Below are 26,241 nucleotides of genomic sequence, written 5' to 3' on the forward strand. Positions count from 1 at the left end.
GCAAAACAAAATGTCACTTCACAAACAAGAAAAATAAAATTGGCTACATATTTTAACTGAAGTCACTCACTATGTGATGCCATTTTAAAACTATCTCCAAGCCATTCAAAAATTGCTATAACATGTTCAATATGAATCTTATCAAGCGTACAGAGATATGGACTACCAAATCACACGCAACAAGCCAAAAAGAAATAGTTCATTATGGAATACTCTGTCTGCTATTTATATAAATATATATATATATATATACAAGTATTGTATAAATTAGTTCATTATGGAATACTCTGTCTGCTATTTATATAAATATATATATATATACAAGTATTGTATAAATTATGCACGCAAGTATTACTAATCGTAATAAGTAATAAAACAATAAATAAAGTATTGTTCTCACGAGAACTGTTACTAATTACCAAAAATTAATCTTTGATTCTAATTGATTGACAATTAATAAATTCTAAATTTATAAAATTAAAATACAAAAACAATAAAATAGAACAATAGAGAACTTAATACTAAATACTAATTCAATAGATTAAGAATTAGGGTTATTAATTTCATTAACTATTCACATCTTCTTCTCTAATGTGAATTTAATAATTTCTATCTTTATTGTAATAGCGGATTACAATTGTAAATTATATTCTTACTAGGACTTATAATAATCTACAGTAACTAATCTCCTACATCTCTGTGGTAAACTAAAATATTACATGCATTAAACACGTAATCCCTAAGCTACACAAATCATACGGGTACTCTTGTCCCATATAAATCTATGATTATTTGACTATAGCATATTTATCCCTCCCTTCTTAGATCTCAGGTTATAATCATGCAATTAATGACCAATTAATCACAAGCATTAAACACAAGATAAATAATTTATAACATTGATAGGAAATTTATAAAAAATTCATTAGATAATCATAAGGTTTCAAGAGAATCCATTAACACCCTAAATAAGAAATTAGCTCATGCTAAACATAGTAAAATCCATTAAACTAAATATAAATATCTGATAACTCTACAAAATAGAGTTATTATTAAGTTTTTAAGTAATTTTGAATTTATTAGTCTTATTTTGATTTTTATATATTTTGATGTGTTTTTATAGTTATTTTGTTGTAAAATGTTATAGTTAATTAATTGAATTATTGTTGTTTAATTTGAGGTAAAAAAAAAATGTTGTATTATTGAAATTAAATGTTAAATATAAATTAAGTTATAATTAATATTTTCAAAGAATTAAATTGATTTATTTTATAGTGAAAAATATTATATTATGATTTATTTTATGTTTATTTTGTAGGGAATTCATTGTATTTTTGGGCTTTGAAAATAAAAGAAAAGAAAATATTTAAAGCTAAAAGAAAAAATGGCATTTTTAAAATGCCATACCAAGCCCATGCCCAGGCCCATATGCCAGGCCCAATCCGCCCATCCACCTGCCAGCATCAATGAAGCTTCAACATCCCACTTTGCTGCCTCCCAACCGAATCACTCCATCATCTCTCCAGCAAGGCACCAAGCTCACCATTTGGCCATCACTTGCTGCCTCAACTCATTTGGGCCCAAGCCCAGCAGCCCAAAAGCCAGCCCACACCAGTGCACAAAGCTGCCACTTCTCCTTCACGTTCAGCCTTCAGCTCCCTCAAGTCTTCCAAATCAGCCTAGCCACTTTGCCATGCATGCCATTTTTTTCTTGAGCCCATAATTTGTACTCTTGTCCCTTATATTCAAAAATGCCAATTTTTTCCCCACTTTCTACATATTTTACCCCAAAACATAATTATTATATCCTATAATTTACCCATATTTTCCATATTATAATTAATTAAATTAATTTAATCAATTCAATTATTTTAAATTGATTATTTTAATTCCCATTTTTTGGCTATAAATAAGGGATTTGGGGTGTCCATTTTAGAGAGGGGAGGTTACTATACCATAATTTCTACACATTCAAAACCTCTCAATTCTCTTCATCTTTTTCTTCTTTTTGGTTACTTTCTATGTATTTTTAGAGGAAAAATTTGGGGGTTTCTCCTCCAAATTTTCCTATTTATGTTTGTAATTTTTAGTTTGTATTTGCTATTCTAGTTATGTGTTTCTAATCTTTTTAAGATTATTAAGGTGATGATGAAACAATATGTAACTAGATAGTATTTATTTTGTATGTTGATTTCCCAATTTGTGCAACAAAGTTTATGGAATTTTCTTCTTCAAATATCTTCTTTCATCTTAAATATCATGTATTTTGGATTGTTAGCACATATTTAAACGTTGTTCTTCATTAGTGCAAATACATAATATTCTTTGTGTAAGATGTGTCATTAAATTGTTCACATCCATGCTTAGAACAAAAATATTATGTTTTGCCTTATAAATAATGTTCATTGATTTATTTGTTATTTCATTAGATTGATTTACACTAAATGCTTTGAAATTATAATTTTGAAAAGTGAAGAAAAATCCTATCTTTTTATAAGTAATTTGTGCTTAAAATTATACATCTATTTGGAAAATGATAGTTTGATTTATTTTAACTATCACTAAAACTTGGGAATCAATATACTTATAAATATTATTGAACTTATATTTTGTGGATTCTAATCCTTAATAACCTTATTTTACTATCTTGATTTTTATTATTAATTTATATTTATATATTGTTTTTGATATCTTTATTATTATCTTTTAGTTTATTTTCTTGTCACAAATTCTCATCAATCTTTGGGGCTAGGTTAGAATTTATTAATTTTGATTTAAAATAGTTTCATTTTCGATTTTAGACAACTCCTTTGGGTTCGACATCCTTGCTTACACGATCACTATTCTATATGAACGATTCGTGCGCTTGCGATTTATAAATATTTAAACATACCCGTTTTGGGTCCATCAACATCACTACACGAGAAAGTAAAAGTAAAAGGTGAAAAAAAATGATAAAATTAGTTGATCTCCGAGTTTTTGCCTACTCAGTGTGTTCCTTGAGTCTCCTCCTTAGGGCTTTTCTTTTCTTCAGAAATCGTCATAATGATGCATAAATAGTAGCTGGGTTTATACATTTTTAGACCCTGTGTTTTGTCTCATTACCTGTTTGGACCCTATGTTTTGATAAATTATTTTTTGGACCCTATGTTTTGTAAAATGGTTAAAATGGAACCCTAAACCCGATTTTGGGCAATGTTTTCTCAACTAAAATCACAAATAATTTACCAAACTAACAATCCAGAACAAAAATAAAATCATTCTGCTTAAAAACTGTGTTGTTATATTCAATTTTTTCTTTATCAAAATTGAGTTTAGGGTTCTATTTTAACCATTTTACAAAACATAGGGTCCAAAAAGTAATTTTTCAAAACACAGGGTCCAAACAGGTAATGGGACAAAACACAGGGTCCAAAAATGTATAAACCCATAGTAGTTTGTGCTTTGAACGTGAAATTCTACTTTTTCCCTTGCTTAAAATACCCTAATCTGCATGTTGACCGCTCAAGCGTCGCAGCCCTATAATGAACCGTCGTGGCCTGTGTCCAAAAACCGAAGTCCGCCTCATCTCTGACTCAACAAGCGCCGCGACTCTAATATGCCTGTGTCGCGGCCCAAATTCTCCAACCAACAGCTCCACGACTCTCAAAGGTAGCGTTGCGGCCATCAATTTCTCAAGATTCGTCCTCGCAGCGTCGCGGCTCAAATGCCTTTTTTTTCACCAAATCGCATCTTTTTGAAGCCAAACGCGGTCATTTATCAATTGTTTTCCATAAATTCTGAAATATTATCAAACATAGGCAACAAAACGTCATACTGCATAAACATAACTAAATAAGCTCAAAAATTCCATAAAATAACCATTTAAAATACTATAAATCCTACTCTATCAAACTCCCCCAAACTTAACTTTTACTCGTCATTGAGTAAAACCTATTGACACTTTCTAAAACAAACTAATCACAAACATGAATCAAGTTATAACCTAACAAGCCTCCACCTCATGAAAATCATGCAATACAAGCTCAGAATTTTCAACTACATTTCATCCAGAATTTCAGTAAAATCAATTCAATAATCAACTTTCACAATGCCTTATACATGTCAAATCTTCCAAATCATTCCATCAAAACCAAGTATTTCATATGCTTGCATAATTCATCAAGCTCCCCTAATATGATAACACATGCTCAAGAATCAAAATGACTTTTTAAGCTTATAACGAAAGGCTTAAGCTCAGGTAGGTGAATAAAAAGTCATTTAGGCTCATCTATACCATAAACATACAACTCAAACAAACCAATCTTCTTCAACTTGAAACTCACAAACGATCCCCAAATTTCCCAAAATTGCATACTTTGAGAGAATTCATACTGCTGAAAATAATCTTTTTGCTTTTTTCTTTTTTCTAATGATACTACACTCTCCCAAACTTATTTCTTTGTATATTTTCAATTTGGAGTGTAGTTTATTTTCAATATACTTTTTTGTTTTTTTCTCTCTGTCAATTTTCCTTCTATTAATGACACAAATTTCCAAATATAAGCTTCATGATCCTCCAATCACTTTTCATATGCTCATGGTTTACATCAAAGGGAAAGTTAAATAACAAAGTTTCAATTGGGGTCAAAATAAGTGGCAAACAACAACAAAAAAATCACATTAAGCTCAAAATTTGGGTAACTAGAGATTTAATATATTAAAGTTGGCTTGAAAGGCTCAATCGTTCCAAAGAATTGCCTAAGTCATCTTCCTGAGCATGCGTCATTCCAATTTCATCTCAATCAACAAACTATGCAAGTTCAAGAATATTTTCAAATTTTGATCCACAAATCCACACACCCACTTAACATTCATATATTAATGGATTGTAAGAAATTTATTAATTAAGGCTTTCATGACAATTAAAACTCAGGTCAAAACTAATCACTAAATTAATTTCACCAAGCACACGAATTCACATAGTTTTTTTTTCAAATCACTCACATCACAGGGTTATAAGTTTCATCAGCTTGAAAAAAACTTGATTCATAATTATAAACACTAAATACAACTAAAACAAAACAAATAAAACTAAAAATAACACTAAACCAAGTAATCCCTCCCTGTTGACCCACGATTTGGCCAACTGACACGGAGTCAAAATATGGATGATATGAACAAATATAAAGAAAATAATATAATGACGAAAGTAAAGAAAACACAGCAATTTATAGTGGTTCGATCAGAAGTGTGATCAGAGAACTCGGGTTCAATGAGTTTCAGCACTTCACTTAAAGCAATACAAGTGTTTTGGGAGAGATTCTATCTCTCTCTATCGTTTTCTTTCGTTCAAAAGAAAAAAGGGTTCCCCTTCCCTTGAGGTATATCTTGCTATTTATAGGCTCAAGGAGGGTTACAGATTATTGTTGCAGATATTACACCCTAAATGGCGGGATATCCAAAAGATTGTATGAGATAAATTCAGGATTTACAAAGATCTTCCCACAAATGTCGTTCTGCTAGCGGAACCACCGACCAGACTGGTCGCGGCATAGATAGGCTTGTCATGCTTCTGGTGTGTCTCCTGGTCGATACTCTAGCAGATGCTTCCAGGTGTCAGCCACGTATCAAGAATTTATTTGCCACGTCACAAATGCTAATTTACCTGATAACATTTGCCCCCCAAAGTTTATTTACTACGAACAGTGAATAAACTTTGAACGTATGACTCTTCGGTAACCCCTCCTGACGTGTTAGGACCCTTCGTGCATTCTTGAAAAAAGCAAACTACTCCTGTCTAATCATGGCTTTTTAGTTCCCCAGAAACACTTTTGACGACCATCGCGTTTCCCCATACTTCGAAAAGGGAAAATTAATGATCACGCCTTTTGAATATTAGAGGCAAACTTATATAAGATCACCAGAGCCATTTCTTTCCTTTTCACGCACGCCACTACTCTGCCGAAAATCCTAAAAACCAGAGCTTTACCTTCTCCGGCGAACGTTCTCCTGTGCTTTCAAGACTCAAACGGTGTGCTCCTTGACTCCCGAATCTCTCACTTCCATCTCCACGATCATTTTCCTTGGTAAGTTTTTTGAAACTCCATGCTTCTAATTTCTCATGGTGCATGCTTTTAAATGGTGTACTGTTTGAGTCTCTCGGTTTTTAGTTTGTGAACGCTTGCAGATAGGATATTTTTGTAGGCAGAGTAGGCTTATAAGTAAGTTTAAGACCCAGGATCAGTGCTTTTTAGGACGTAAAATCGAAGTTGCATTTCGATTTTTAAGCCAGTTGAAAATAATTTTTTCCCGCCCTAAGGGGAGTTGGAAAAGCTTTTCAGGAAAACCTTTCACTTTCACCCTTTGATCCGTTTCTTAAACTGTTCGCACAGAAAGACTTAGTTTCTTGTTAGAATGTTGTTATATAAAGGCTTAGCTTTTATATTCGACCAGTGTTATTCTGAAGCCTTCTAGACTCCTCTGACCTCGCCTCCCCATTCTTCTGTTTGCAGATTTTAATGCCAGATTTGTGGGGAGGTGAGAGACCCATCGACGACGACCTCCTCGCTCAACTGCTCGAGGGAGAAGAACAACCAGCTGACCGCGTCTACCAGATACCTTTCTCACGAGCTTCTTTCAGACCGCACCCTTCTCCTCCAATGGCCCGTTCAAAATCTTCTGGCAAGAAAAGGCCCGAGTCTGAAAGTAACCCTTCTTCTCCTGCCCAGCCTGATTCGCAGGCGGGGGCTCCCTCGACCAGTGGTCGAGAGAATCTTGTTCCTGACCCTAATATCCAAACTAGGGCTCGTCCTCGTCATCGGAATCCGCCTGATGTCGAGTGGTATACTCCCCCAGCCAGTTCGATGACCCCTCGGATGGTCGCCAACTGCTTCAGAAAATACCCCCTAACGGGGGTAACTATTACACGCCCTACTGCGGACCAGAGGGCTAACCGTCCAGGAGGAGCGAACAGCGCCTGGTCCCGGTATCATATTGAAGCGGGGGCTTATCTCCCTCTTCATCCTTTCTTTCTGGGGGTGGCCAATTATTTCGGCGTCGCTCCCTTTCAAATAACTCCTAACGGATATAGGATGTTGGCTGCACTCTATGTCCTGTACAAACTGAACAAATGGCCAAAACCTTCACCCCAAGAGGTTAACTACCTCTTTGACCTCAAGTCCAACCCTCAACACAACGGGACGGGCTTTTTTCACTTCTGTCACCAGGAAACCGGCCGGACGTTTTTGAGTGGCACCACCCATATATCGAACGTGGGGCATTACAACAAGGAGTATTTCTTTACTCCGGATATAGCCAGTAACAACTTGGCCTTCGCGAGAGGAGATATAAATTTGTCTATGTCTTGGTCGATATTTTATCACAGAGTATTTCCTTTCATCATTTCTCAAACTTGATCTGCTTTTCAGGCCCTTGGTTACGTCCGACCCCAACACCAGACATGGTGTTGAGGTCTAACACCCTGGCCAGGACGTCTGCTGCAGCCAAATGTATCAAAACTCTGACACTAGAAAAGAACTTGAGGTCTTCTGGCCTTCTGGCTCCTCGCCATGAAAATAGAGGGTCCGTAGCGGACGAACCTACTGCCGAGGGGGTTCCCAAGCAGCAACCTCCTGTGCCCTCTCCTAGGAGGAGGCCCACAGGAGTTACGATCAGGGAACCCACGGGCAGTCCTTCTGCAGAAAGGCCTTCTGCTCCCCAAGGCAAGGGGAAAGGAAAGGCCACAGATACTGTCGTTAACTTGGAGGAGTCCTCTAATGACAATGGTAATGTTATTTCACTTTTAAATGATCTGCCAATCCCTTGTCATATGTTTGACGGGGATGGTAACTTTACATATGCTCCCAATCTAGGGCCAAACTTCTTCGTGCCAGAAAATGAGTATATGATTAATAGAGTCAATAGTATAGCGACCAGTAGTTGTAGCTCGGGTATTCACTTTATTATCTTCTTTCTGTTGTATTACTTACCTTCACCTTTCTCTTCCCTTACTAACCTCTTGTGTTTATTTTCATGCAGATATGTCGACTCCCAATATTTTTGATATGTACCAGGCCGAAGAGGAAGAGGAAGTCCTTCAACTTCAACGGAGGTCAAAGAAGCGGACTGGTGAAACCAGTCAAGGTCCTTCAGCTAAGAAGAATCGACCAGAAGACCTTCCTCAGGGTACACCAACTGGGCAAAGTCCTGCGCCAACTGGGCGAACTCCCACTCCTCCTCCAGCTCCTTCTGAACAGCAAAACACTCCTGCTCGGTCCAACCCTCCACCTGCGCCTGCTAGGGAGAAGCTTTCTCGCGAAGAAGCCCATGGGGCCAGGCTCGTGAGCCGTACCATCCGATCCGCTAAGGATCGAATTGAACGCATAGGCAAAGGTGAGCGTGTTGGGACTGCCATGATCCAAGCTGAAGAGCTACCAATCGACCATATCCTAAACAGGGCTCTGAACGAGATCTCCAGCGTAAGTATCTTTTTATTCCTCGAGTCTTTGTTTTTTCAGACCTCGTGATAAGTCTTGACTTATTTTTCTTTCGTTTACAGGCCTTACTTTCTGCCATTACTGCTCGTACCCGAGCCCAGGCCTATTTTGAGCAGATTGAGGCTAAAGTTCTCGAGAAACATCAGGTGAAGGCGGCCGAGGAGCTTTCGGCTACTGAGGCCAAACATGTTAAGGAGTTGGAGATGGTGGTCCGAGAGAGGGATGCAGCGGTAACCAAACTATCCGCGGTTGAAGCTGTAAAAGATGCAGCGGTTAAGCTGAGGGAAGAGTACCGGTCGTACAACAAAACTCATCTCCGCGAAATCAAGCATCTGGAGGGGGTAGTCAAGTCTAAGGACGAGACTATCGCCACTCTCGAGGGCAAGGTGCAGCAGCTGGAGCTTGACAACTCCAAGAATCTGGAAAAGTACAAAAGGACGACACTCCGATGTTTCTATAACTTCTGGAAACACAATCAGGGTGCTGACTTTAGTTACCTTTCAGAGGAAGTTAGAGCTGCGGAGTTGGCCCGGTGTGCTGTTCAACTAGCTGAAGAGGAGGCAAGAGCTGCGACTCCTGCAACCCCAAGCGTCGTTGGTTTGGAGGAAGAAACCACCGAGGAAGTGACTGACCAGGTTGTTGCCCAGGACCCTCCTGCCCCCCATGCTTCTTAATTTATTATTAACTATTTTCTTTCTTTTTGAACACGCGACCCACGGGTCGTGATGTAAAGACAATAGTTTCTTTTTAATTTTGCTGCACGGGCAGTACATCTTTTTGTTTGAACAGTTACATCCAAGCAGCAATGCTTGCGGTGTAAAAGCTTAACTCTTGGTGCTATAATATTTTTACTTATTATAACGTTTGTCCGTATGACCGAACTTAGCATAGTGCTTTGGCATGATTTAACAAAACATATATTTTGAAAAATACTCTAAGTACTTGTAGCATGCTTTCACTTATTTTGTTCATGTGTTTACATACCTTGAGAGTATGCTTTGCTATCGATGTGCCTTATATGCCCCCCAAGTGATCGAGGAGCTTTAGATCCTTGGTCACTTGCCTTGACCATGGCCTGTCCGAACATTCCTGTTCGTGCGGAAAAATGATACTTGTAATACAGCAAAACAACACACGTAATGAACAAATACTTGCAAATGTAAATTCACAAAGGTTGGCAAGAACGACTGGCTGAGCACAGTCCCTTATAATTTCGTATTAAAAATGGACTAATCATGTCTTTACGAGCGATTCTGAAATAGAATCTTACATATACGAGCAGTTAGCCACACAACGTGGCTAACCCTCTTTGCAAAACTTGTAAAAGAAAATTTAAACAAGCCAGTCCTTTAAGAAGGGCTGTTCATTGATAATACTTGCGCAGGTGTTCTCCATTCCAATATCGTGGAACGAGATCTCCGTTTAAGCGCGCGAGTTTATAGGTGCCTGGGTGAAGGACTTCTTCAATTTGGTAAGGCCCTTCCCAGTTAGGTCCGAGCACTCCAGCTGTGGGGTCGCGGGTATTCAAGAAAACTCGTCGTAACACCAAGTCTCCGACGTTGAATCTTCTTTCTTTAACTTTGGAGTTAAAGTACCGGGCGACTTTTTGCTGATAAGCAGCAACTTGGAGTTGAGATTTTTCTCGTATCTCGTCAATTGAGTCTAAGGACTCCAGCATTAGCTGGCTGTTTTGGTCTTGATCGTACGTTAAACGCCGATGTGAGGGGGGATCTATCTCGACGGGTAACATGGCCTCATACCCATAAGCTAAGGAAAATGGGGTACGTCCTGTGGCTGTTCGATGAGATGTTCTATACGACCAGAGGACTTCAGGCAGTTGTTCTAGCCATGCTCCTTTAGCTTCTTCAAGTCTTTTCTTCAGGGTTTCCTTGAGGGTTTTGTTTACAGCTTCGACTTGCCCATTCTCTTGGGGGTGTGCGACTGAAGAAAAGCTCTTAATTACCCCATGCCTTTCGCAGAAATCGGTGAACAGGTCGCTGTCAAATTGGGTCCCGTTGTCTGATACTATCTTTCTGGGCAAACCATAGCGGCACACAATGTTCTTGATGACAAAGTCGAGAACTTTCTTGGTCGTAATGGTTGCGAGTGGCTCAGCTTCGACCCATTTTGTGAAGTAATCGACTGCCACAACTGCGTACTTTACTCCTCCTTTTCCTGTTGGCAGTGATCCAATTAAGTCTATTCCCCATATTGCGAAAGGCCACGGGCTCTGCATCTGCTTTAGTTCGTTTGGAGCTGCTCGTGGGATTTTGGAGAACCTTTGACATTTATCACATCTTCGTACGTACTCCATTGAATCCTCATTCATTGTTGGCCAGAAATAGCCCTGTCGGAGAACTTTTTTCGCCAAACTCTGCCCCCCAGCGTGATCTCCGCAGAAGCCTTCATGCACCTCTTTCATGAGTTCCTTGGCTTTTTCTGATGTAATGCACCTGAGCAGTGGCATTGAATATCCTCTTCGGTACATAACACCGTCGAGCAGTATGTACCTAGCAGCTTGCCTTTGCAGAGTTCTAGCTTTGTTTCTATCTGCTGGCAATGTCTCATTTGTCAGGTACTCCAGGTAAGGCGCCATCCATGTATCTTCTATACGAATTTCCATGCTGGCTTCGGCCGCATCAATGCTTGGTTCACTCAATCTCTCTACTGGGACTATGTTCAAGGCGTCAGCATCTTTAGCACTTGCGAGTTTGGCCAAGGCGTCTGCATTCGAATTCTGGTCTCGCGGAATCTGCTGGAGGGTGTACTTTGTAAACTGCGCTAGCAAATCTTTTGTTTTGTTGAGGTAAGCCATCATTTTTAATCCCCGCGCTTGATATTCTCCCAGGACTTGATTCACGACCAGCTGAGAGTCGCTGTAAACATCGAGCGCTTTTATATTCATATCCCTGGCCATTCTCAGTCCAGCGAGGAGTGCTTCGTATTCCGCTTCATTGTTTGACGGTGCGAAGTCAAACCTGATTGCGCAGTGAAATCGATGCCCTTCGGGCGTTATCAATATCACTCCCGCTCCAGCGTGAGATTCATTAGATGATCCATCCGTGAATAGCTTCCACGAAGGAGTCTTGTCTTGAGGCATGGGCGCTTCAGGCTGTTCGCACAACTCGTTGTTGGGGAGTTCGGTGAACTCCGCAATAAAATCGGCCAAGACTTGCCCTTTTATTGCTGCTCGTGGGGAATAAGTTACGTCGAACTGTCCTAATTCGACCGCCCATTTTAACAGTCGACCAGCCGCCTCCGGTTTTTGGAGGACTTGCCGAAGGGGCTGGTCGGTCAGAACTGTGATAGGATGAGCTTGGAAGTACGGACGCAACTTTCTGGAGGCTAGAATTAGGCAATATGCTAATCTTTCGATCGGAGGATATTTTAATTCCGCACCGATGAGCCTTTTGCTGACGTAATAAACAGCTTTCTGTACGCCTTCTTCCTCCCGTATTAGTACCGCACTAGCAGCAACTTCGGTAATCGCCAGATAAATATACAAAGTCTCTCCTTCGATTGGTTTTGATAGGATGGGAGGTTGCAACATATGAGTCTTTAAGGTCTGGAATGCTTGCTCGCAATCTTCCGTCCATTCAAACTTCTTATTTCCCCTGAGTAGATTGAAGAATGGAACGCACTTGTCAGTTGATTTTGAGATGAATCTACTCAGGGCAGCGATCCTTCCGGTCAGGCTTTGTACATCCTTGATTTTCTTCGGCGACTTCATGTCGATCAGGGCTTTTATCTTGTCGGGGTTGGCCTCGATTCCTCTTGAATTTACTATGAACCCCAAAAACTTCCCCGATCTGACTCCAAAGGAACATTTGAGGGGTTTTAATTTCATTTGATACTTGTTCAGCACGTCAAAGCATTTCTGCAAATCCCTCACATGTCCTTCTGCCCTTTTGGACTTTACGAGCATGTCATCCACATATACCTCCATGCTTATCCCAATTAGCTCTTTGAACATGTGGTTGACCAGTCGTTGGTAAGTCGCACCTGCGTTTTTCAGTCCGAAGGGCATGACTCTGTAACAATACAAGCCCGTATCGGTCCGAAAGCTGGTGTGATCCTCGTCAGGGGGGTGCATGCTGATTTGGTTGTAACCTGAATATGCATCCATGAACGAGAGGATCTCATGTCCTGCAGTTGCATCGACTAGCTGGTCGATCCTCGGGAGTGGGAAGCAGTCTTTTGGGCAGGCCTTATTGAGGTCTGTAAAATCCACACAGGTCCGCCACTTGCCGTTTGGCTTGGGGACCAGCACCGGATTTGAGACCCATGACGGATAAAACGCTACCCTGATGAACCCATTTTCTTTAAGTCTTTCGACTTCTTCTTTTAAGGCTTTTGATCTATCTTTATCGAGCAGCCTTCTTTTCTGTTGCACCGGTGGAAAGGCTTTGTTTATGTTCAGGACATGGCTGATTACTGCAGGGTCTATTCCAACCATGTCTTTATGCGACCAGGCGAAAACTTCTTGGTTCTCTTGCAAGAATCTTACCAGTGCCTGCTTTGTGGTAGGTTCTAAATTCTTCCCAACCCTCACGACTCTGGTTGGGTCTTTTTCATCGAGTTGGACCTCTTCCAGGTCCTCGATGGGTCCTATATTTTCTTCAAAATCCCCAAAGCAAGGATCCAAATCTATATCCTCACTTTGGGCAACACCCTATTTGGTGACTTTACCACCTGATTGGGTTTGACCGTCTTCTGTCATCTGCAATCGTTCTGGGGTAGCGCTCCTCAACGCTCCACTTTTTGCCTTTGTGATTGAGGCGTTGTAGCATTCTCTGGCCTCCCTTTGGTTTCCTAAAACGCATCCTACCCCTGCGTCTGTTGGGAACTTCATGGCTAGATGCCACATGGAGATGATGGCCCTCAGCTCAACCAGTATGGGTCTTCCAATAACGGCATTATATGCTGAAGGACAATCGACCACTACAAGAGTGGCGAGTAGTGTCCTTGAGGCAGGCGCTGTACCCGTTGTTACTGGGAGTTTGATCATCCCGGCTGGTGCGAGTCCTTCTCCAGAGAAGTCGTATATGGTTTGATTGCAGGGCTCCAAGTCCTTTACGGACAATTTCATGTGTTCCAGTGTTGATTTATACAGGATGTTCACTGAACTTCCTGTATCGACCAGTATTCTTTTTACCATCATATTGGCCATCTGGATATCCACGACCAGCGGATCGAAATGTGGGAACCGGACGTGCTGGGCATCGTCCTCAGAGAAGGTTATCCCGTACTCCTCTAAGCGAGCCTTTTTCGGCGCGCGGTCCTCCACAGTCATCATCTCAATGTCCTGGTCGTGGCGTAGAGTTCGAGCATATCGTTCTCTGGCCTTTCCGCTATTTCCCGCGAGGTGCGGGCCTCCACAGATGGTTAAGAGCGTTCCGGCTACGGGGGCAGTCTGTAATGGTGGCGAGCGCTGGCGTGCAGACATCTGCTCGTTGCCACCTGGAGCTTCTCGTTGGGAAGTTCCCGAGGCCCGTACGTACCTTCTCAAGTGTCCTTGTCTTATAAGGAACTCGATTTCTTCTTTTAACTGGTTGCATTCATTAGTGTCATGTCCGTAGTCGTTATGGTAACGACAGAACTTGGTGGTGTCTCTTTTCGAAATGTTTTTTCGAATGGGCCCAGGTTTCTTGTAAGGCACACTAGAGCTCGTGGCCTGGTAAACCTCTCCTCGAGACTCGATGAGGGCAGTGTAGTTAGTGAACCTAGGTTCATAACGATTACCCTTGGCACGTTTATTGTCGGAGGTGGAGGGCTCGTTATATGGCCATTTCCCGCCATTTTTGCCATTACCGTTGCCGTTTTTATGGCCTTTGTCGTTGCCATTAGGTTTGGACCCATTGGCGGCTTTGGAAGGTTCGGCGGCCTTTTTACCCTTGTTCGAGGGTTTCCCATTGTCAGCAATGGCTTCCTCGAGCTTTATGTAACGATCGGCTCGATCCAAGAACTCTTGGGTTGTTTTAACTCCGTCCTTACGAAGACTTTTCCACAGGGGCGAACGGCGCCTCACTCCCGCGGTTATAGCCATCATTTTTCCTTCGTCTCCGACTGTCTTTGCTCCGGCTGCCGCTTGCATAAAATGTTGGATGTAATCCTTTAGTGATTCCCCATCCTGCTGGCGGATCTCGACCAGTTGGTTTGCTTCAGTCGGGTGGACACAACCTGCGTAGAACTATCCGTAGAACTCCCTTACGAACATTTCCCAGGAAACTATGCTTGCCGGTGGGAACTTAAAGAACCATTCCTGCGCGGCTTCAGAAAGTGTTGCAGGAAAGATCCTGCATCGAGCGTCTTCGGACACTTTCTGAATGTCCATCTAGATTTCAAACCTATTCACATGCGAGACGGGATCCCCGTATCCATCAAAGTTTGGGAGAGTGGGCATTTTGAACTTGCTGGGAGTCTCTGCGTTGGCTATTCTTTGGATAAATGGAGTGCCTTTTCTTCTATCGTGGTCGATGTAAGAGGTCCTTCCTCTGACGAGCTGTTGCACAGCCTGATTTAGTGCGTCTATCTGGGCTTGCAACGCAGTAGGAATAGCTACGGTCTCTGCTGCTGGGGGAATGTTCTCACCATGCTTCTCCCGACGATCATTGAGTATGTCTCTTAGATCTTCCTCTCTTCTCCGTTGCTCGCTACCTCCGAGCCGGTTGAAGACATTATTTTGCTTGGGTTGCCCCCCAGCATCTTGTCTATTTGGTTGGTCATCTTGAGGTATTTGGCTCCTGCTTTTACCTCTATTTTCATTCCTCCCATCAGCATTGCCCTTGCCTGAGTCAGCCTCGTTGTAGCCGTGGCCATCTTTGAACTTTGATTGGCTGTGATAAGATTGGTTGTTTCCTCTATTCCTGTCTCTGGCAGAAACACCTCAAGCGTTAGAGGGTGGCCTGCGCTGGTCGCGATGTCCCCTTGCATTATCATGCTGTGGGGGTCCACGGACCGCAGAGCCTAACTCCGAGTCCCTCCTGTTACCAGGAGGGTAGTGACCTCTGTTCGCTTGGGGTGGCCCATCATTCTCGCGGCGTCTAGGACTACGAGGCCGTCGCTCGGCCCTATTCTGCCTTTGCTGCGGGGGATTCCCTCGAGCAGCTTGGGATGGTGGATTTGCCTCGGGGTCCAGTGGGACGTCGTCCTGGGGCATTTGAGGCTGCTCGGGCCTTTGCGGACTTGAAGGATGGATCGGTGGGCTAGGATTGGGACCCTTCTGAGGTGGCCCATCCTCAGGTTGGTTAGGCTGCGAGACAGGTGCGGCCTGATTTCTTGTCAACAGCAGGGTTGCCTCGAGGGCTTCCATGGCCTCAGTTTGGCGGCGATCTACCTCTGCTTGTCTCTCGCTCAACTCCGCCCGCTGACGGTCAAGTTCCTGCTGCTGCCTTGCCATGGCTTCTGCGGCAGTCTCTTGATTGGCCCTCAGACTAGCCAATTCTTCTTGCAACGCGCCCAGGGTGCTCTTCAGCGTCGCATCGTCCATATCCTCCTCTTAAAAATCTAGTTGCGGCTCATCTTCTGCCATGCTTGCGGGTGGAGGAGGAGGTGGTGGATTCGATGGTGCAGTGGCGACAGTTTGGCCAGCTTTCCTTCCTGCTTTCGCCATCGGTTTTCTTAATCAGCAATGAATTGTCCTCTCAATGAAAGCACCAGAATGTTGACCCACGATTTGGCCAACTGATATGGAGTCAAAATATGGATGATATGAACAAATATAAAGAAAATAATATAATTACGAAAGTAAAGAAAACACAGCAATTTATAGTGGTTCGGCCCCAGGATCTGGTAATGACCTACGTCCACTTAGAATTATATTGATATGAAATCAGAAGTGTGATCAGAGAACTCGGGTTCAATGAGTTTCAGCACTTCACTTAAAGCAATACAAGTGTTTTGGGAGAGATTCTCTCTCTCTCTATCGTTTTCTTTCGTTCAAAAGAAAAAAGGGTTCCCCTTCCCTTGAGGTATATCTTGCTATTTATAGGCTCAAGGAGGGTTACAGATTATTGTTGCAGATATTACACCCTAAATGGCGGGATATTCAAAAGATTGTATGAGATAAATTCGGGATTTACAAAGATCTTCCCACAAATGTCGTTCTGCTAGCGGAACCACTGACCAGACTGGTCGCGGCATAGATAGGCTTGTCATGCTTCTGGTGTGTCTCCTGGTCGATACTCTAGCAGATGCTTCCAGGTGTCAGCCACGTATCAAGAATTTATTTGCCACGTCACAAATGCTAATTTACCTGATAACACTCCCCTAAACTTAAATAACACATTGCCCCAAATGTGGTAAAAAGATAAAAGGAAAAGAAAACATACCCAACCACCACATCGATATGGTAGAGGAGGCGGTGGCTGCTGGTAAGGATGAAACTCCAAAGGATACTAAAAATAAGGTTGCGGAGCTTCATTTAGATTCCAACGATTGACCAAGGCATTCAGTTGATCGACATGTGTATGCTCATATGCATTCCTAGACATCAAATATTGTTGCATATGGTTATTCTGCTAAATAATATAATTCAACTGAACATGTGTATATTGGACATGAGGGTTAATTGGTCCACCAATTGCCAACATTGGATCCTTATCCATTGCAGCCGCTACATTTTCCTCTGCATCCTCTAGTTGAACAACCTTGGCACGCCGACGATGACGCGGTCTTTGTTCTTCGGGGTCAGGAACTGCTATAGGTGCAAAATAACCATAAACAACACTCCTAGTAATAATACCTTGCATCCGTCCTTTAACATCAGTCTGATGCACTGGAACCCCATAAGTTTCACACAGGTCCATGATAAAGGATCCAAGCCCCAATCCACCAGTTGTCGTGAGCTAACAAATAAACCCAATACTATTTCTAAGTTGTTTTCCCACATCAATTTTCATCCCCTTCATGATTGCATAAACTATAAGCAATTTTTCCATAGCATTATCAAAAAAATTTGAGGAAGGAATCAACCGAGCACTCACAAAATATAAGAACACACGCATTATTCGGTTGAGCTGACACCTATACATGTGTTTTGGCTCATCATGAGTATAAGTAACCCTAGCCACAGGAAAACCAATGAACTCTACTAATTTCAATGCGTAAGAATGCATTATACTCACCTTGCTCGTCCGGGTAAGACTGAAGCTCATAAAAAATTGTTAAATGTCCCAGCACTAACCACTACCCTTTCCCCCCTCACAAAACATGTATTATATTCTTGCTCAGGTCAATTTGCATAAAAATCATACACTAGATAGACGTTTGGTTTAGGAATGCTCTCAACATTTACCAATGACTACCAACCTCTATCTTGAAGTATAACCTGAATAGGCTCATAGGTCGGGTCATTAAAAGGAAAATTCTAGTAATCCATTCCTCGCTGAAGAACCAAACTCCGCTTCCTTAATCGCCCATGTCTATCTTGAGCTTCTTTACTTACAAACCTAGACCTATCAAAAGAAGCTGCCCCCCTTGAAGATGACACACCATGACTAGATCTCATAGGTCCCATTACACTTCTTAACACTTAAATTCTACACACAAAAAAAAAATTGGACAATACCACCCCTTGTTTTTTTCACTTGCCCAAATCAACAAAAACACCACAAATCTCACAAATAATCTTCCCAAAAAAACAATCATTCAATATCCAACTAGACAATAGAGCCTCTTAACCACACAATACATAATAATACACTGCAAAAACACCAAAATATCAAGGGATTAAGAGAGAAACATTTACCCACAATGAAACATGATGAAAGATACTCTCAATTCCTCAAGCTTCCCAAAGATTGCAAAATCTCCCCCGAAATTTGAATTTAGGGTTTATGAATGGAAAAAATGAGGTTTAAAGGTAATTTAGGCTAAAGTAATGGTGGAAAAGTGATTGAATAAAGTTTATAGGAGGATTATTAGAGGTTTTATGGAGAGATTGGAAGGTTTGGCCTAAAAAAATGGTGAATTGGAGGTAGGGAGTTCGAATTGTGAAGAGAGAAAGTTAGGAAGTGAAGGGAAAACTCTAAAAAAATGGGTTAAAGCAATCTCGAGGAAGCACTACGGCGAATAAGGTGTAGCATCATGGCCTGTGTCAATTTCTGGGTTCAATTTTGGGGATGCGCACTGCGACTCAATGTTGGAGCACCTGTGCACTCATGAAATTCCCAGCTCTCTGTCTGTGCAAGCATCGCAGCTCAAATACGGGAGCGTCGCAACTCAAATAGGTTCCTGCATAAAACTTCAATTTTTAATATTTTATAGTTTTCACGATTTTCATGATTCATATTTACAATCTAAAGTTTAAAGGTCCAAAATTCTAAAGAAAAAAACTAAATCAACATAAAATTTTAACACTAAACAAAAACAAAAAAAATACTTGTCCATTTAAAATAAAAGAACAAAATACTAAAAAGAACTTGGGATGCCTCCCAAATAGCGTTGTCATTAACGTCATTTAGCCAGACACTTGCTTCTTCTTCACAAAGGTTGTAGTTGGATGATGGTCTTCATTGTATCAATAGGACCACCCAAATATGGCTTTACTCTCTGCCCGTTCACCTTAAACGTCTCTTGATTCTTTCCTTGCAACTCCACTACCCCATAAGGAAATACTTTAACCAATAATAGAAAGGTGAGTATTTCTAAAAGAAGAAGATGAAAAAGAAATGATTCTAAACCATTGAGAAGAAACTTACCGACAAGAAACCTCAAGATCAATGAACTTAAATGCCTAACCAAGAATGGAAAATATTGAGTTAGGATTTGAGTAGAGAAAAACTATAAAACTAATGAAACATACATAAATGAACTAGGAATAGGAATACCCTTGAATGCACTATAACCAAACTACACCTCGATATCGAAAAACACATTATTAACCTTACTTCCCAAGCGTTTAATAAGCTTAAGATGAAAAAGCTTATAACCCCAACCCAAGTGTTTAACACTCTAAAGTAAACCTAGCATCTTGAAGACTTTGAACTCAGCATGAAGAATGAAAGAAATGGATGGGTACTAAGTCCTATTTATAGAGTTCAAGAATGAAAAGATCTTCTTTTAGCTTGAATAAAATAATGAATATTCAATTGAAAAACATTTGAATATTTGTTCAGCAGAGGCTTGAGACTCGGTCAAAAAGGTTCAGAGGCTTGCTAAGAGGTTGAGTGTTGAATTGAGCTCGGTTTCAAAAATGTTTGAAAAACTTCCCCTAGGGCTGATATATCGCCCATGGTAGGCGATATATCGCCTGGGCTTGTATTCCTAAGGCTCGTCGAAACATTCTTATAAAGCTACGTGTTTTTCATATTCCCCGAGTGGTGATACATCGGCTCCTAAGCTACGATATATCTGCATACGTGGAAATATTATACACGTAATTGCACTTTTCAGCCTAATTTGAATTGGGTAAACAGCCTTAACTGAGTTCTAATACAATTATAAAGCTGTTGGCAAATTCTGAGGTTTTCAAATATTTCTCTAATAAAACTTATTCATCAAAAATGTGTAATTCCTTAATTAACATGCACATGACAAGTGTCATGATCTTACTAGTTCTATCTAAACCTTATACTATAATGAATATCATCTTTATAACCATCTATATTAATCAAACCTTAGGTTATAATCAATATTCTTAAACTATAGGTTAGACTTATAAAATCTATAAGTGTTGCTACGAGTGTTCAACTACATGTCGACTTGAACCAAAATCCACAGTCACAAACATACTACAACTACTACTACTATCTAACTAGCTAAGTAAAGTTCGTGGACTCTACAATGTAGCTTCTTTAACACCTCTAAAACTTCGCAAAGTGTTTATCTAAATTCTTCTTACGGAGTAGCTGTGGATACTGAATCTTTATGTGATGCCCAATGCTCACTGGTGGTAACACTTCTTTCTCTACTAAGCCTTTAGTTACCTTCTCTTCACTAGAATTATTCCCTGCTATGCCTTGTTCCTTTTTCTCCTGAATCATCTCCTCATCTCCTCTGACTAATTTCTCTTGGGCTCCTCGTAATGTGTTCTACTTCTCAAGGTGATGGCTTGTTACTATTCTTTAAGATTCACATCAGTAGTGCTAGACAAATTTCCTTGAGCACTATTTTTCATCAAAGTGGCCAACTTTCCTATTTGAGTCTCCAAACTCCTTATCGATGCCCTTGTCTCTTTTATGAATTGGTTCAGTGCATCAGGTTGTGTTTCAAGTTGATTCATGGGCATTGGCTGTTGTGGTGGTCTATTTGTGGTTGATAAAAGCCCGGTGGAGATTGTTTATAAGATTGTTGAGTGGGTTGATTATTTGTCCAAGAAAAATTTGGGTAGTTCTTCCAACCTTGGTTGTATGACATGGAAAAATGGTTATTGTTTTGTCTTTGGTAATTTCCTATAGCTTGCACTTCTTCCATGTGCATGCTTTCATATCTAGGACAGAGCACTGATTTAATGGATGGCTACTACCACTTGCCTCGCATAAATTGTGTACTTGCAGGCTTGGGATGGAAGATTGGTCAGTTGTAATTATTTAGTTAAAGCTGCCACTTGTGCTATAAGCATGTAAATAGAATCCAATTCAATCATACCAGTCATCTTCTTTGGTTGTCTCCTTTCAATTGGCCACTGGTAGTTATTCATTGCCATCTCCTCTAGCAATTTATACGCTTCATTAGCACTTTTGCTCATGAACTCACCTCCTATTGAAGCATCTATTATGGTACAAGTAGTACCACTCAACTTTGCATCTTTTGGAGGAGGGAAAAACTTTGCTAAGAACTTCTAGGCTAACTCCTCCCATGTTGCTATAGAATTAGCTTGCAGCAAAATCAGCCAACTCTTCACTCGGTCTCGTAGAAAAAATGGGAATAATCTAAGTCTAATTGCATCGTCACTCACCTCATTCATCTTAAACATTGCACATAGCTCCAGGAAATTGGCTATTTGCAAATTAGGATCTTCCGTAGGCAACCCCCTAAACTGAACAGTAGATTGCACCATTTGTAATATTGCTGACTTGATCTCAAAATCATTCGCAACAATAGTGGGGTGTGTAATGCACGAATGCACTCCTTTGACAATAGGAAGTGCATAGTCTCTAAGCGTCCTTGGTCCTCCTTCCACTGGGACCTCTACAATATTTGGAATATTATTAACAGTTGCAGCATTGTTTGCTGCATTTCCTTGATTCTCAGCCATGGAAAAATCCAGCCTTCTCTTTATCATTCAGTTTTGTCTGCAAGTTCTTTCAATTTCAAGATCTACCAATATTAATTCATTTTGTCTACTTCGTTGCATATACCAATCATTCTTGAAAATAAAATACAGACACAAACCGAATGAGTACTAAAATAAAAACCAATTTAGAATAAAAATCAACTATATTTATATTAATAATACAGTCCCCAAAAATGGCACCAAAAACTTATTGTAGAAATTATGTATGCAAGTATACGCAATCGTAACAAGTTATAAAATAGTAAGTAAAGTATCGTTCCCACGAGGGCTATTACTAATTACCAAAAATTAATCTTTGATTCTAATTGATTGACAATTAATAAATTCTAAATTTATAAAATTAAAATACAAAAACAATAAAATAGAACAATAGAGAACTAAATACTAAAACTTAATTCAATGGATTAAGAATTAGGCTTATTAACTTCATGAACTATCCACCTACACTTCTCTAATGTGAATTTAAGAATTCTTATCTCTATTGTGATATCGGATTACAATTGTAAATTATATTCTTACTAGGACTTATAATTCTCTACAATAAGCAATCTCCTACATCTCTATGATAAACTAACATATTGCAGACATTAAATATGCAATTGCTAAGCTACACAAATTATATTGGTAGTCTCGTAAAATATAAATCTATGATTATTTGACTATAGCATATTTATCCTTCCCTTCTCAGATCTTAGGTTAAAATAACCCTTTAAAATACTATTAAAACTACTTTATCAATAAGGCAGTACCACAAGACCTCACAGCCCAGACCCAGCCCCAAACTTCTTTGTCTCACAGCCAAGAGCCCACCACCAATACCAACTGTCGTAGCAGCCCCTCACCACCACCACCGTGATCCACCCAAACATAACTAAACATAGAGCCCAAAGATCAGTAAAAAAATCATATTCAAAGAACAAATCAACAGGTAATATCTCAAATGTATATATATATATATATATATGAAAAAGTTTCATGATCATAACATTAAGACCCCCCGACCTTAGATCACAGCCCAGACCCCAAGCCTCGTGACCCCCTGACCTCGGACCCCAGGCCCCGTTACGCCTGATCTCAGACCTTAGAGGCCTCGTGAACCTCTAACCTCACATCCCAAATCCTCAACCTTCTGAAACATAGAGAGAGAAAGATACTCACCTCGACTCCCGAGGCCCTAAAGCTTATCCTAAGCCCTCACTGTTCGTCTCGAGCCCCAACCATTCGTCCAGACCCCTACGTTTGTCTTAAGTCGCTTCATTCAAATGGAGCAACCTTCATTAGTCAATTTAAGAGTGTCTGTGTGTGTGTGTGTGCATGTGTGTGTGTGTGTGTGTGTGTGAGAGAGAGAGAGAGAGAGAAAGCTGCCTGGTTGGTGATAGGGTGAGAGAGAGTGTGAATGTGAGTATGATAGAAGATGTTAGTGTTTTGATCTTAATGGGCCTTATTTTAACTAAAAGAAATTTAGTATTACAAATTATGAATTACTATTTTGACAATTTTTATTTTAATATTAATTAACTTTTTTCCTAAATAATTATTATTAGTTTTAAAAGAAATAAAAAAAATTAACACCATAACATCATAATAAGTATCATTAATGAATTTTTATTTAAAAAAACTTTTTTTTATCAAATATATAATAACTAATTGAATTAATAATTAATATTACAAATTATTAAAAAAATTAGACAATTATTTGAATAATTTATTTGAAAAAAAAAACTCATTTTTTTAACTAATATCTATTCTATGTTCCAAATTATTAATTTAGAAATTTTTTTATGAATATATTAATATAATATATTAAATTATATTAAAAATATATAAAATTTTTCGTACTTGATTAAATAAAATTGTATTGAATGAGATAACAGTTTTCACAGAAATGTCATCTCTTGTTAAAAGTAGACATGCTACGATAGTTCTTGTGTAAGTTTTAATTTGCATAACACGACAATTCAAGAGCTGCTATTGTCACATGTCTATTTTTTACACGAGACCACAGTTCTAAGAAAATTGTTGTCTCTCATGTGTTGCTAAGTATAGTTTTGTACTAGTGTCAAGAATGAAGAAGGAATGGAGAAAGAACCTTGAAATGAATCTTAAATAAGATATTTTTTATTCTTTGATTTAATAAATATGTGATCATCATGTCATCAGGTAGCCCTTCCAAATGTTTGAAAAGTCAAAATTTACTTTTAGATATATTAATTTACAACTATAAATATAGATCATTAATCTTAACCCAATGGTTAATATTAAAGTAATCATTAATGGGTAGTAACCATTAAGTCTATATATATATATATACTAGGTATAAGCAACCTCCAAATGCACTTTTGCTTAGTTTTATTTAGAAAACATATTAATTTATTTTTATTATGTTTCTTTCGTTGTCATATAAATTTTAAATAAATAAATAATTGTGTATGTTATAAAAGAATGATATAAACATATTAAAAAATTTAAACCAAATTAGATACACACTTTTTATATATAAAGATATGGTGCATTCTAGTTTTAAAATAAAATATATTTTTTCTAATTTTCTTTTAGAAAAAATATCCACGAATTTCAATATAATAAAATATTAAAAAAATTTAAATTAAAGCTATTAATTTAAAAAGTTTCTTTAATCAAATTTTCATTCTTTAATTTTAAAAATTTTAATGCTAGCAAAAAATTATATATAAATATAAATAAAGAAAAAAAAATCAAAATTAAGCACATAAATATTTTTCAGTTATAGTTTTGAAAACATAATTGATAGAGTAATTTAAATAATTTAATATAAAATTTTAAAATATGGGATGAGAAATTATTATGACTTAAGTTGACTGCCTTTTTCGCTATCAATCTTAATGAGAGAGATTAAAGAAATACATTATAAGAACACAAGGATTTTTACGTGATTCAGGTTATAAAAGAACCCTAGTCCACGAGTCTCTGGTATTAAGAGGATGGTAAACTTGTGATGGCAAGCTCTAATGGTGTATTCTCAAGCAACGCATAGATTGCTCTGAGTACAAGATGTTTTCTCTCTGAAAAAACGAACCCTTTACAATGAGACTCCCATCTATATTTATAGAGGTTGTAGTCATTAATGCTAATCATAAATAATTAATACACATTATTCCCATTAGTGGGAGATTAATACCAATTCAATGCATTGGGTTGCAGTGAATAGAGACCATGGTCCAAACGAGGTTTGCGGGGCCCACTACCGAAAAACTCCTACTTTATAGGGAACAGACCCCAGGTACTGTCAAGGCATGCTGTAAGTACCTCCATGTCAGGCAGCGTAGTGGGTGTGCGAATTGTCGAGTCGTACACTCGACAACACTGGTGACGGATCACCCATAAAGGTTGTCAAATGATCCTCTGACTATAAAAACTAGCATTTACTGGCAGTAATATGCCCAGGGGATGTCTACGAACGTCTGAGCCAGTCGTTGGGGGTTGCCACGTGTCGGAGGTGAAAATACAGACAACATTGCCCCCAAGTCTCTACTTTTCCTCGGACAGTGGAGACTTCAAGCTAAGGAAAATTTTGAAAAGTCCTCGGACAAGAAAAGTTTGGACCTCTGCTGATGTCATCATGAAATGCCAAACCACATGTCAACACCCCATTTTCTGGCCCATCAATCCGTGCATTTAATTCAAGGTCAAATCGATATCCCAAACGTCCACTCTTCACTCAAGGCGTCTTTTACCAAAGAAAACAATGATTGCAATTTGCGCCTTTTGAACCCTGACCGTCAAATCACCTTCATGAACCTACTAGGGCAAGCCATCTGGCGACTATAGGGAAGTTTCTTCCCTAATATGTGTTACTAGGTATAAAAACCCAGAAAAAACCTTCAGTCTTACATTATAACCATTCAAAAATCAAAAAACTATCCTAGCACACTTTCGTCTCCCTCATCTACCTCTCATCTTCAACCCCTCCCCGGAGTTTTGGACGACTGGTGTGAATTGTCCTACTTCTGGGCAGACAGCAGGCAGTACTTCAAAGTTAGGACTCGCCTCAACACCTACCTCCGCATTATTTTGGGTAAGTACTTTTTATTCACTTTTCTGTTTTTGGTGTGTTCTTGGCGTTTTTTTGATACATGCTTAGGAGTGGCAGTAGTATGGAATGTTGGAGTCTATTTCTTGTTTTCACGAGTTGTTTTAGGCACATTATGATATTAGGATTATTCAAAATGACCTTTAAGGGTCTTTCTACCAACTTTGCGCTTCTGTGCCTGTGACCGGAATCTGGTAATTTTTCCAAATTCTGGTAGGTTCATCTTCTCCAGCTTGTCCTTAGGCATCGGGGGTACCTCGCATTTCAAAAACTCTCACTTCCTTCCCGAGCAGTATCCCTAGAGTCATTCATGTTTTGGCCATCTTTCCTTCGCACAGAATACTAACTGCTTGGCTTTTTGTCTCATATGTCCGAGGAACTCCATCAACTACACGAACACGGGTTTCACCTCTTTGACTAGGAGATCTCTGATATGGATGCCTCCAAAAGCAATGTGA

General features: G+C 39.5%; 1 long non-coding RNA gene across 3 annotated transcripts; it reads right to left on the reverse strand.

The window, feature by feature from the left end:
• Positions 1–2,823: 2,823 nt before the first annotated feature.
• On the reverse strand, positions 2,824–23,108 carry LOC133788631 (uncharacterized). Of its 3 annotated transcripts, none has more exons than XR_009873295.1 (4): positions 22,873–23,108; positions 22,464–22,585; positions 18,230–18,710; positions 2,824–3,779 (listed from the first exon to the last, which is right to left on the reverse strand). It is a non-coding gene; the product is annotated as an uncharacterized LOC133788631 (long non-coding RNA). The 3 variants fall into 3 exon arrangements; XR_009873297.1 differs by having other exon boundaries at positions 18,226–18,710; XR_009873296.1 differs by lacking the exon at positions 22,464–22,585.
• Positions 23,109–26,241: the final 3,133 nt, after the last annotated feature.

The sequence above is a fragment of the Humulus lupulus genome, chromosome 7 (assembly GCF_963169125.1).
Source record: "Humulus lupulus chromosome 7, drHumLupu1.1, whole genome shotgun sequence".
In the NCBI taxonomy this organism is placed as follows: Eukaryota; Viridiplantae; Streptophyta; class Magnoliopsida; order Rosales; family Cannabaceae; genus Humulus; species Humulus lupulus.